The 11,047-nt window shown below is 41.1% G+C and overlaps 1 long non-coding RNA gene across 1 annotated transcript; it reads right to left on the bottom strand.

Moving 5' to 3' along the window:
* Positions 1-4,551: 4,551 nt before the first annotated feature.
* LOC146695957 (uncharacterized) lies at positions 4,552-7,236 on the bottom strand. The gene is made up of 4 exons (XR_014923651.1): positions 6,923-7,236; positions 6,379-6,457; positions 5,905-6,000; positions 4,552-5,140 (listed from the first exon to the last, which is right to left on the bottom strand). It is a non-coding gene; the product is annotated as an uncharacterized LOC146695957 (long non-coding RNA).
* Between the last annotated feature and the right edge of the window lie 3,811 nt (positions 7,237-11,047).

Raw genomic sequence — 11,047 nt, 5'->3', positions numbered from 1 at the left:
TCTCTCTTTGATTTCTCCAGTGCCTTCAACACTATTCTTCCCTCGGTTCTAAAGGACAAGCTGGAGAACTCTGGAGTGGACCATCACCTCACTACCTGGATCCTGGACTACCTCACCGACCGACCACAGTATGTGAGGACTCAGGGCTGTGTGTCGGACAGGGTCGTCTGCAGTACGGGGGCCCCACAGGGAACGGTTCTGGCTCCGTTCCTCTTCACCATCTACACTGCAGACTTCTCCCACAATTCCACCCAGTGCTTCCTGCAGAAGTTCTCTGATGACTCTGCAATAGTCGGCCTCATCACTGATGGGGACGACAAGGAGTACAGAGGTCTGACCCAAGACTTTGTGGACTGGTGCCAGCTGAACTACCTCCAGATCAACGCCAGTAAAACCAAGGAACTGGTGGTAGACTTCCGCAGGCACAAGCATTCTCCACTGCAACCACTGAACATCCAAGGTATGGACATTGAGGCTGTGGACAGCTACAGGTACCTTGGTGTTCATCTGAACAATAGACTGGACTGGACTCATAACTCAGACGCCCTCTACAGGAAAGGGCAGAGCAGGCTGTACCTGCTGCGGAGACTCAGGTCGTTTGGGGTGGAGGGCCCACTCCTGAAGAAATTCTATGACTCTGTTGTGGCTTCTGCTATCTTTTATGGTGTGGTCTGCTGGGGCGGCAGCATCTCTGCTGGGGACAGGAAGAGACTGAACAGGGTGATCCGAAGGGCCAGCTCTGTTCTAGGATGCCCTCTGGACCCAGTGGAGGTGGTGAGTGACAGGAGAACGGCGGCTAAGCTGTCATCCCTGATGGACAACATCTCCCACCCCATGCAGCAGACTGTGACAGCACTGAGCAGCTCCTTCAGTGGGAGACTGCGGCACCCACGGTGTGGGACGGAGAGATTTCGCAGGTCTTTCCTCCCCACTGCTGTCAGACTCCATAATAAAGACTTTAACTGATCAAGCACACACATCCATACATATGCAATAATACTAAGTGCAATAATCCTTTCTGTCATCGTTGTATTTTTACTCAGTTGTATATAGTATTTGTATTTGTATTCTATTTTTATCTTATTGTATATTTATTTTATTTTATTCTACTGTATATAGTATTTTATTTTATTCTATTCTGTACAGTTGTGTACTGTATTTATTCTTATTGTATTCTAATTTTTGCCTCATAACTTTTGCACTGTCCACTCCTGCTGTGACAAAACAAATTTCCCACGTGTGGGACTAATAAAGGTTATCTTATCTTATCTTATCTTAACTGAAAATGCTTTGCTGATCTCAGAGTTCAGAAGAGAATGACAAGACTACTTCAAGCTGATAGGAAGGCATTAGTAACTCAAAGGTATGCAGAAGAACAGCTCTGAATGCACAACACAGGCAACCTTGAAGCAGATGAGCTACAGCAGAAGACGACCTAACCAGACACGACTCCTGGCAGCGGGAAACTGAGGCTACAATTTGCACCAAAGTTAGAAAGTAGAAGACGATGAAAACCAGTGGAGATTTCTTCTGCCACATTTGAACGGTAGCGTCAGAATTTGGTGAATCCAGCATTGTACCACGGGGGACCTTATCATTGTCTCAGTGTACTGATCTTCTGATCAAGCACATCCCTTTCGTTACAATGATGCACTTCAGCTCTTCCTACAAACCCAAATTCACTCCCTGTGTAGTTCAACTCATGCTAAGATGAAACAGCCATTGGTCAGCAAGGTCTAGGAATAAATTCATAAACGCTTTCCTTGGTGAACCTGAGGAAGGATCATCCCATCAACAGTTACTTTTGTTTCCCTGCAAGCGAGATTTTCTCTCACTTGTTCTCTTGTTGGTGGTCAGCGGGCACTGGCTCTCTATTGTCCTCCCCCTGAGTATCACATAAATCTTCGAAGGCACACAAGCCTACTGTGACCTAGGCCTCTTCACCTAGATGCCTAATGAGACAGGCACCCCGGTGTGGGCCGAACTCAACACCATCAACCTCACTTGTATTTTCCCATTTATTTATTTCTTTATCATTTGAATCATGTTCAATATTTAAGAATATCCTTGTACAAAAATTAATGCATCATGTTTTTTTAGGTCAGTTAAAAACCATACTAAATATTCAAGCATAAAAAACTGAAATTCATAATACTGCTGAAAGAACATTCTTCCAGAGACTTGCATGAAGATCTGGTCATAAATAGTAGCCCAACCGTAGTAAGAGACTGTATGGACTTTAGTTCGTCACCCTCACTTTTGATTGTTGGTAGGAAGGATTAGGGACAGCACATGTCTAGAAAAATAATGAAATGACTTTTAGTTTGGGTTATAGATATTTACAATGATTATTAAAAGTGCTATTATTGCTATAAAAAACATTGACAGTAACATTATTATTAATTGTAATACTAACAAAAGTGGTAAGACTGATTGTAAATGTAATGATGTGGGGATAGCAGACACCAAATCTTAGCAGTCAGTGGAGACAAAGCTGAATAAAACATTTCTGTCTGACAGTGTAATGAACACAGTGGCTTGTGGGGACTGTAAAAAAAAGTTCTATTTTCATTTTCAACCTCCATCAAATTCTCATCATAATTATGTCAATATCCCTCCAAATGCAAACACTTCCAATCCTGACAGAAAGTAATATGGTGAAAGGCCATTAAAAATGAACCCCCCCCCCCCCCCCAACACACACACACGCATATGCACAGCAATCACCTCCTAACTTGCCCCCGCCCTCCACCCAATAAAACTTTTGGCAGGCCTGAGCTGTTGTAATTGGCAGCCAGCTTGCCGTGCCGATAGACTCCCCTCAGTCCTACGGGTCAAGAGTAATTTACTGAGCTGCTAAACGCCACTAGTTTCTCTCCCTTTCTCTCTTTCTACCCAGTCCAATCTCCCTTACCCTCAGCCCCCCCCCCCCCCCCCCCTCATCCCAGCATCCATATTGGAATTCCCATCCAGGCTGTATTACAAGCCGAGATGATGGCTTAATCCCTTGTTAATTAGGGACAACATCTCCAGCAGCTGAGGCTAAAGCGGAGAGTGGCAGAGGCTCCAGAGACATGAGGGCTCTGGCCGAGCTTGTGGCCCAGTCAGGAAAACCTGGCTCATGCTCAGAGAGCTGGCGAGGGACGGGGGTTAGGAGAAGGGGGGGGCTTGGATGTTACGCTGGATGAGGATTGAAAAGGGCTCCTGTCTAATCCTCACTGATGGCTCTTCTAGGCTAATGGAGTCTGGACAACTGGCCAACCGGATGCTGCTGCTGGCGCTGCGCTTGCCCACTCCACTCCACTTCAGTGGGTCAGGTGCATTGTGGTTTCACTGAGAATCTAGTTAGAAGGCTCCATTATTCATTTGGCTGATGAGCACCAAACAAAATGCCTTTTTCTTGGGATTTGTTTGGCCATACTCAGATTGCCAGGTTTTCCAGTTTTTTTTTTTGTGTGTGTGTGTTTTTGTGTGCACCTTCCCTTGTGGCCACTTGAGATTGCTCCAAAAGTGAGTCAGCCCCCTTAAACAACCATATTAAATTGAAAAACTTAACTTATTTTTAGCCTGGTACAAAAAAAATGTCCCAGGTCGTTGTTTCCACCTTCATTACAATAGTGTGATGGCTGGGTTGGGTAAGGTTGTGATTGTTTTGATTGACATGTATGTTAGGTAGATAGGTCTCACAAGTAGATTTAGCCATATTTGGGCCATTTTGGGCCAATTTAATTGAAATATCAAAAAAATTATTTGATCTATCTATGCCTGTGCGTGTGCTAACTTAGCTTGCTAACCAATATTGACTCAGCTAATAACTTACCTGTAATCCAAATATAGTAACTTCTGACTCCAAACCTACCTTGTGCTAAAGTTTAAAGTTAGGAACATGGTCTGCTATCTGTTCTTATCTATATTACAACCAGAGTTACAAAACTGGACCTAATTACTGTGTTTGAGCTGTTGGTGTCTTTTGGAGGCCTTGTTTTTTTTTTTTTTTTTTTAGTTATTTGACTGAAAATATGTCTTGCTAGGTGTGAGAACCAGAGATGCACTGTAAACCCGAACAAGTTGACTGAACTTAAAACTTTTGTGGAAACTGATTACCTCAAAAGATTTAAGTACAAAAACTCATATCTTCTAAGTATGGGGTACTCAAAATTTGTATTTATTGTTAACCTAAAAATTTTAAATTATATTTTATATTTTATTAATTGAGCTTTACTCAAAGACTGTATACTTTAATTTCAATATTTTTGTGTTTCTTGTAGTTTATTATTTTGATGCAACACAATGCAATTATATTACAACCTAAACTCAAATTATCTGATTATTAATTAAAAGATATTTATGTTGTGAGTGTAGACTACTAAAAAAAAAAAAAGTACGGAAATTCAGTTACTTTACATTTTGTTTATTTAACATTTTTTCATGAAAATTTAAAAACATCACAAATGTTTTTATAAAACAACTAACATGGACATCGGCACCATAAAGTGAGCATTATAAATTCTGTGTAGAACATTTATCTTTTTATAAACTCACAAAGGGCGACATCAGTCCTAATTGCATCTTTCTCAAAATACACAAAAATGCAAAACAAAAAGTCAAATACTAATCACTTTTTTTTAAATAGAAATGAAAAACAATTTTTTAAAATGGGTACAAAGACGATCAGCTTCCAAATAACCAGATAAGGCAGTCAAGTATAGGAAAATTAGGTAAACTGATGGAGTTAAATCCACCCAAAGCCTGTAGTAAACTTAAAGTGCTTAAAGTGCTTCAAACAAAGTGCTCAGTAACAGAGTGCGTGTCCTAACAAACATTGCCTTATATTCCTTAAGAGCATGTAGGCAGGGGTTTCAGGGGTTTGCCGTCATCAAGCCCCATGAAGATATTTTGGACTAAGGCAAATGTGTGAACCAGCTTCCTGGGGTAGTCTAAATGCAGAGCATAGATCAAGCCAAACAATAAAGCAAATGCATTTGCAAATCTGGGAATATCACGCATCACCTAGTCGCCTTTCACCAAAACAGCCATGCTTGAGGAAGTAAAATGGACTGGACTGGGAAGCGCCGTCGGTAACCACTGTGAGAAAGGCAACTGGAGTGTCAATGAGGGTCGACTCATCCAATGCGTCCGCCTGGAATAGACACAGTATCAATGGTAAATGGCCTGTATTTGTATAGCGCTTTACACATTCAGTCATCCAGACATTCACACCCATTCACACACTGGTGATGGCAGCTACATTGTAGCCACAGCCACCCTGGGGCGCACTGACAGGGGCGAGGCTGCCGGACACTGGCACCAGCGGGCCCTCTGACCACCACCAGTAGGCAACGGGTGAAGTGTCTTGCCCAAGGGCACAACGACCGAGACTGTCGGAGCCAGGGCTCGAACCGGCAACCTTCTGATTACAAGGCGAACTCCCAACTCTTGAGCCACGATCGCCCCAATTAAATAAGTAAGGTTGGTTTGAGAGAATGTGACAAGCATGACCTGTAATCTAGCAAAACATTCAGCAGTGTAGTGGGTTACTTTGTAACGAGTTAGGGTACTCTACTTTTTTTGAAAAATGTACATTAACGTGTTAGCTTCTTGCATTACATAATTTGTATTTTTATTATTTTTCTAAAAAAAAAAAGTAATTTTTTATTTCATGACTTTATCTCAAAAAGAAACTAAATCTTGACTTCAGCCTGGTTTTTGGGCCACCTGCAGCATAGCCATAGTGCTGTGATACGCCTGTGCCCTGCTCCTGACCTGTGTGTGTGTGGGTTTTCTACAGAGAGGGTATTTTGTTTGTACAATTTGGTAGCTGCTAGGGTATTAAGTTGTATTTAAAAAAAATCCATAGCATTTTATCTTACTGGCAGAATTTAAGTAATGCAAAAATACACTTACATTACATGTCTAAAAGAATTCTGGGTCCTCCTCCCGCAGGTATACAGGAAGGGCACGAAGTACTGCAGTGCGTTTCACGTTGATATCAGGCGCCTCCTAAAAAGGGAAAAGAAAAGTTCATTTAACGCAAAGTTTTCAGGTGTCATTCTTTGGGGAGAATACATGTTTATGAAACTGCATGACATCAGACTCTACTAAATTTTGGAGACTTTTCTTTTAAGATACAACCTTTCTGTCTCTTGTGACAGAGAGTATGTTTCTTAATCATTTGACAAAAACCCTACACAGTATTTTAAAATAGTGTTCTCCAGATCAGAGCTGTGATCTATATAGAACATGGGGTTCAAAGCAAGGAAAAATTGTGTGTTTATCAGTGAAACTTTTAATTTGTATTAATTTTATCATTATCAATATATGAAATCTTCACCTTAAGGGACTTAATGAATGGTTTCTTCAATAGATCTTTCAACTCACCTGTGTTTACTGTCTCCACCTGAAATTAATTGCAGTCTGAATTTTTTTTTCTTCTGTCTTTTTGTCTTTGGCCTTCAGCCTTGGAAGAAAAAATAAAAATATTGAAAACCTTATCAGCACACTAAATATACAACACCTTGCTATATTTCAATTGTTTTAGATAGAAGTTGCCACTGCTAGCTAAGTCACTTTTGAATGATGCTAATGAGAAGAAAAAAAAAAAAAAACCTGCCGAACAATGAGGCTGCTGTTGTAAAAACGCCAACTTTCTTGCGTTGGCAAGGGGTCGTTAAAATATCACTAAGACCCTTTCTTTATGTGGGATTCTTCGTAAAACTGTGTTTTAATCGGTTAAAACTGTAAAACTGACGACATAATCTATGTTTGAAAAAGAGCGCGAACAACCGCGAACAACTATTCACCACCTGGGTCTGTGCTTTTTAACACAACAGCGCATTCGAAAACAAGTTATTGGCTGCAACATATTAATATACTTGCTTTTTTACGGAAAAAATAAACATAACGAAGGTTCCGTTTTACTTACAAGTTTCTCCAAATGTGCTCTCCAGTCGCTCGAGAAGGGCAGCCATATTGAACAGAATTTTCTGTCAACGTCGTTCAGGTTAGAGAGAAGACGTCATGACGTCATGACGTCCACATGCGGAGCTCGGAAAAAAACATTTACTCAAAAATCATAATTAAGAAAGCAGTATTTACTCTTAACTTCTAAGCCATGTACAATTATAACTGTTTGAATCGTTAACCGAACAGAAAAGTTTTAAGTTGTTTCAACTTTGTGAGGAATTTTAATTGTTATATCCACAAACTTTATAAGTCAGGTAGACTGTTGGGGTTTACAGTGTGGGCAGTAACGCGTAATCCGATTACTTTTTTCAAGTAACGAGTAAAGTAAGGGATTACTATTGCAAAAAAGGTAATTAGATTACTGTTACGTTCCCGTAAGCACGCTGCATTACTGCCTTACTAAAACCGTGATTTTTTTTGCGAGAGTGTCTCATGACAATGACGTAAGCGAGTGCGACATTCGTGGCAACAGCTGTGTGCAGATCAACAATGGATTATATATCGAGTGCGGGAGAGAGCATGAGCGTGCAGCGTTTAAAGCGTGGAAGTACTGACCTTATTTTGAGTTTGATTCTGTAAAAAGTGACAAAAACATTAGTGTCCGCTGTTGACTGCGTGTGAAGAAAACTTCTTTGTACAGCGAAAACCCGCCTTAACTTCCGAGCAAGCACCGAGTGCGCTACCTGGGGATGGGAAATTCACAGACAAACTTGCGGATTCTTCCACTGACCGCTGCAGCACACCTGCACCAGGGCACACATCCGCCTGCTATACAGGTGAAAATAGAGCAACAGGACTGCTGAGTTATTGATTTTATTTATTTTCTGCTGTGTTTCACTGGCATCTATTTGAAAGACTGAGTGTAAACACAAAAAATATTTTATTTTATGTGCTGGAATGTGCAGAAAATAGGTTTAAATGTTAAATAAATTTCTTCCAGTCAGAGAATGTTCCATATAATTTAATTTTCGCTTGATGCATAAAGTTAAAAGATTACAACTAATAAAACAAGTTTAAAAAAAAAAGAGACTTTTCCATTTGATTACATTTTGTATGATGGATTATGCAGAAAAAGTAGAATTGGGCTGAAAGATCTCTCGCTTTATCACCTATTCAGGTTGTAAATCGTGTTTTTGAAAAGTAACTAAGTAACTAATTACTTTTGAAAATAAGTAATCAGTAAAGTAACGGAATTAGTTTTGGGGGAAGTAATCAGTAATTAGTTACTGATTACTTTTTTCAAGTAACTTGACCAACACTGGTGAGAACATTAAAGTTTGTGCTTTGAAATTGTAGTATTTTGTTGATCTGTGTCTTTGCACCAATTATGGAGCTATCCTATATCCTGAGCTGATAACTCAGCACTTTGCCTGTCCTTGAGAGATGTTTTGGGCTAAAAAAACTCCAACATGAAAGCAGCTAAAATTCTATTTGCACCTTTAGGCTGGTTCTTTTATAAATCTTGCAGGTTAAAAATGTGGCGTTCAGAAGGCATGTAGCAATGTCATGGCTATGTTGGTCTTTTTATATAGCCTGAGATTCACACAGTCAAATTATGGTTACGTATTTTATGGTAGCAAAAAGCAAGTATTGATAGCATAACTCAGTTTTTCATTGTCTCCAGGAATTTAAATGTCCTCTGAAGTCACAGATATGTGACTGATGTGTGTGTGTGTGTGTGTGTGTGTGTGTGTGTGTGTGTGTTTGTGTGCATTTTTATGAGTATTTGTTCATCACCTCATCTGCTTTTCTTGACAGCTATGGATCATATTTCCCATGGTGTGCACAAAGCCTCAGCACCATTCAGGCAAACAAACAAACAAACTTAATCCCAGTCATAAGCATCTCTACACTATGTTTTCTTGTGTAAAATTGTCTTGTGTAAAACTGTCTGGGGGCGGAATTTGCAGGTAAATGAAGGGAGAAACAGCAGGAGTGGGGGGGTGGGTATGGCTGAGAGTCAGCAGCATGAAAAATGAGGGGTAAAGAGGCAGATGAAAAGTGCATTTTCTTACGTTTCCTTTTCAGGTGGCAACAAAAGCCCATTTATTTGGGCCTGCATTTCCACTGGCAAAGTGTTGGAGTGTACTGTTAGCGGAGTGCATTATAAATACAGCCAGGCTTGCCGCTGTCCCCCCTCCTCCTCTCCCCGGATGGCCCAGGCTCCTGTGGAGCTCCAAACACTAGGTAATTATCCAGCACCACACCGCCTGCTGCTTCACTACCTGTGTGTCCAGCGCCACTAGAGAGAAGGATGGATGGAAGGGGTGGGGGAGAGAGACAGAGAGGGACAGATGGAAATGGAGAAGGATCAAGGCAGAGGGACAGAAAACTGTGTGTCTGTGTGAACGTAGAAGGAGAGAAGGAAAATGTGGAAATGTTTGATGCTTCTTTTTAAAGTATCAAACACAGGATGTGAGTCAACAAATGTACAGTACAGTGGGGAAAAAACACAATGCACATGCAGAGAAAAAACCTATTAGCAGTTATGCTGCCTACTCATGAACTGTTTCAAAAATCATTGCACAAGTTAACGAACACTTGTGCGTCCCATGGAATATTTTGTATTATGTTGACACGATTCTATTACATAATTTCTGCAGGTCTCTCATAGCCACACCTTTTATTAAAGTGTATGCCCAGTTTATGTGAATGCCCTTTTCACACAGAGAGATTTCAAAAGAAAGAACTTGAAGCAAATGTGCAAATCTGTCTGTCTTCCCTCACCACCAGCTGGTCACAGCAGATAGCTGCCTCTCCCCGAGCCTGGATCTACCAGAGCTTTCTTCCTGTTAAAAGTATTTCCTTCCCACTGTTGCCAAGTGGGGGCTGTCTGATTGTTTTGGTCAGCTATTGTATGTTTTTTACCTTACAAATGGTAAAATGGTAAATGGCCTGTATTTATATAGCGCTTTTACTAGTCCCTAAGGACCCCAAAGCGCTTTACATATCCAGTCATCCACCCATTCACGCACACATTCACACACTGGTGATGGCAGCTACATTGTAGCCACAGCCACCCTGGGGCGCACTGACAGAGGCGCCCCAATATAAAGCACCTTGAGGCAGCTGTTGTTTTGGCTTGGTGCTATATAAATAAAATTGAATTTATCCAAGTTTAATATATAGTTAATTCACAAACACAAAAGAAACTGATATTAATAGCAAATAAAATAAGGTAGTTGTACTGCTCTAATAATGAATAAAAAAACATTTTTATTCATGTTATGAATACTGGTGCTATTAATAGCTCTCACCATGTTTAATTATACGATTTCTTTTTGTAACTTATGGAGCTTTTCTGTCTCTCATTTGACTATTTTTCATACCAGTGCCCCGGTCTGCACTACACATGGCAGACTCTGTTCTGGAATTATTAACAAAATATAACGTAGGCCTACTGAAGGAAAATATTAATAGAGACCATCAATTAAGGTGGCTTTCCTTTCCTTTTCCAGAAATTGTTATTTTTATTTTTTCATTTTAATTCTTTATACTGCCATTAAAATACAATGTAGTCATGGGAGAATTTACATAGGAAGCAGCATGTGAGGCTGGGGAAGAATGTCTCGGACTCCCGGACCATCAGCACCGGCTCCCCTCAGGGCTGTGTTCTTTCTCCTCTGCTCTTCTCCCTGTACACCAACTGCTGCACCTCCACCCACCAGTCTGTCAAGCTAATCAAGTTTGCAGATGACACCACCGTTATTGGGCTCATCTCAGACGGGGATGAGTCTGCCTACAGGAGGGAGGTTGAACGTCTGGTGTCCTGGTGCAGCCACAACAACCTGGTGCTGAATGCCCAGAAGACAGTGGAGATTATTGTGGACTTCAGGAAGCACACAGCCCCACTCCCCCCCATCATCCTGACTGACACCCCCATCACCTCTGTGGACTCATTCCGCTTCCTGGGTACCACCATCACTCAGGACCTGAAGTGGGAGCCCACCATCACCTCCGTCATCAAGAAAGCCCAGCAGAGGATGTACTTCCTGAGGCAGCTGAAGAAATTCAACCTGCCAACACGGACGATGATGCAATTCTACACCGCAATCATCGAGTCCATCCTCACCTCCTCCATCAC

Source organism: Copadichromis virginalis, linkage group LG13 (assembly GCF_057382275.1).
Source record: "Copadichromis virginalis isolate Kocher_CV1m ecotype Utaka linkage group LG13, C_Virginalis_male_GT1.1, whole genome shotgun sequence".
NCBI classification, from domain to species: Eukaryota; Metazoa; Chordata; class Actinopteri; order Cichliformes; family Cichlidae; genus Copadichromis; species Copadichromis virginalis.
This window is presented reverse-complemented; position numbering and strand designations above follow the sequence as displayed.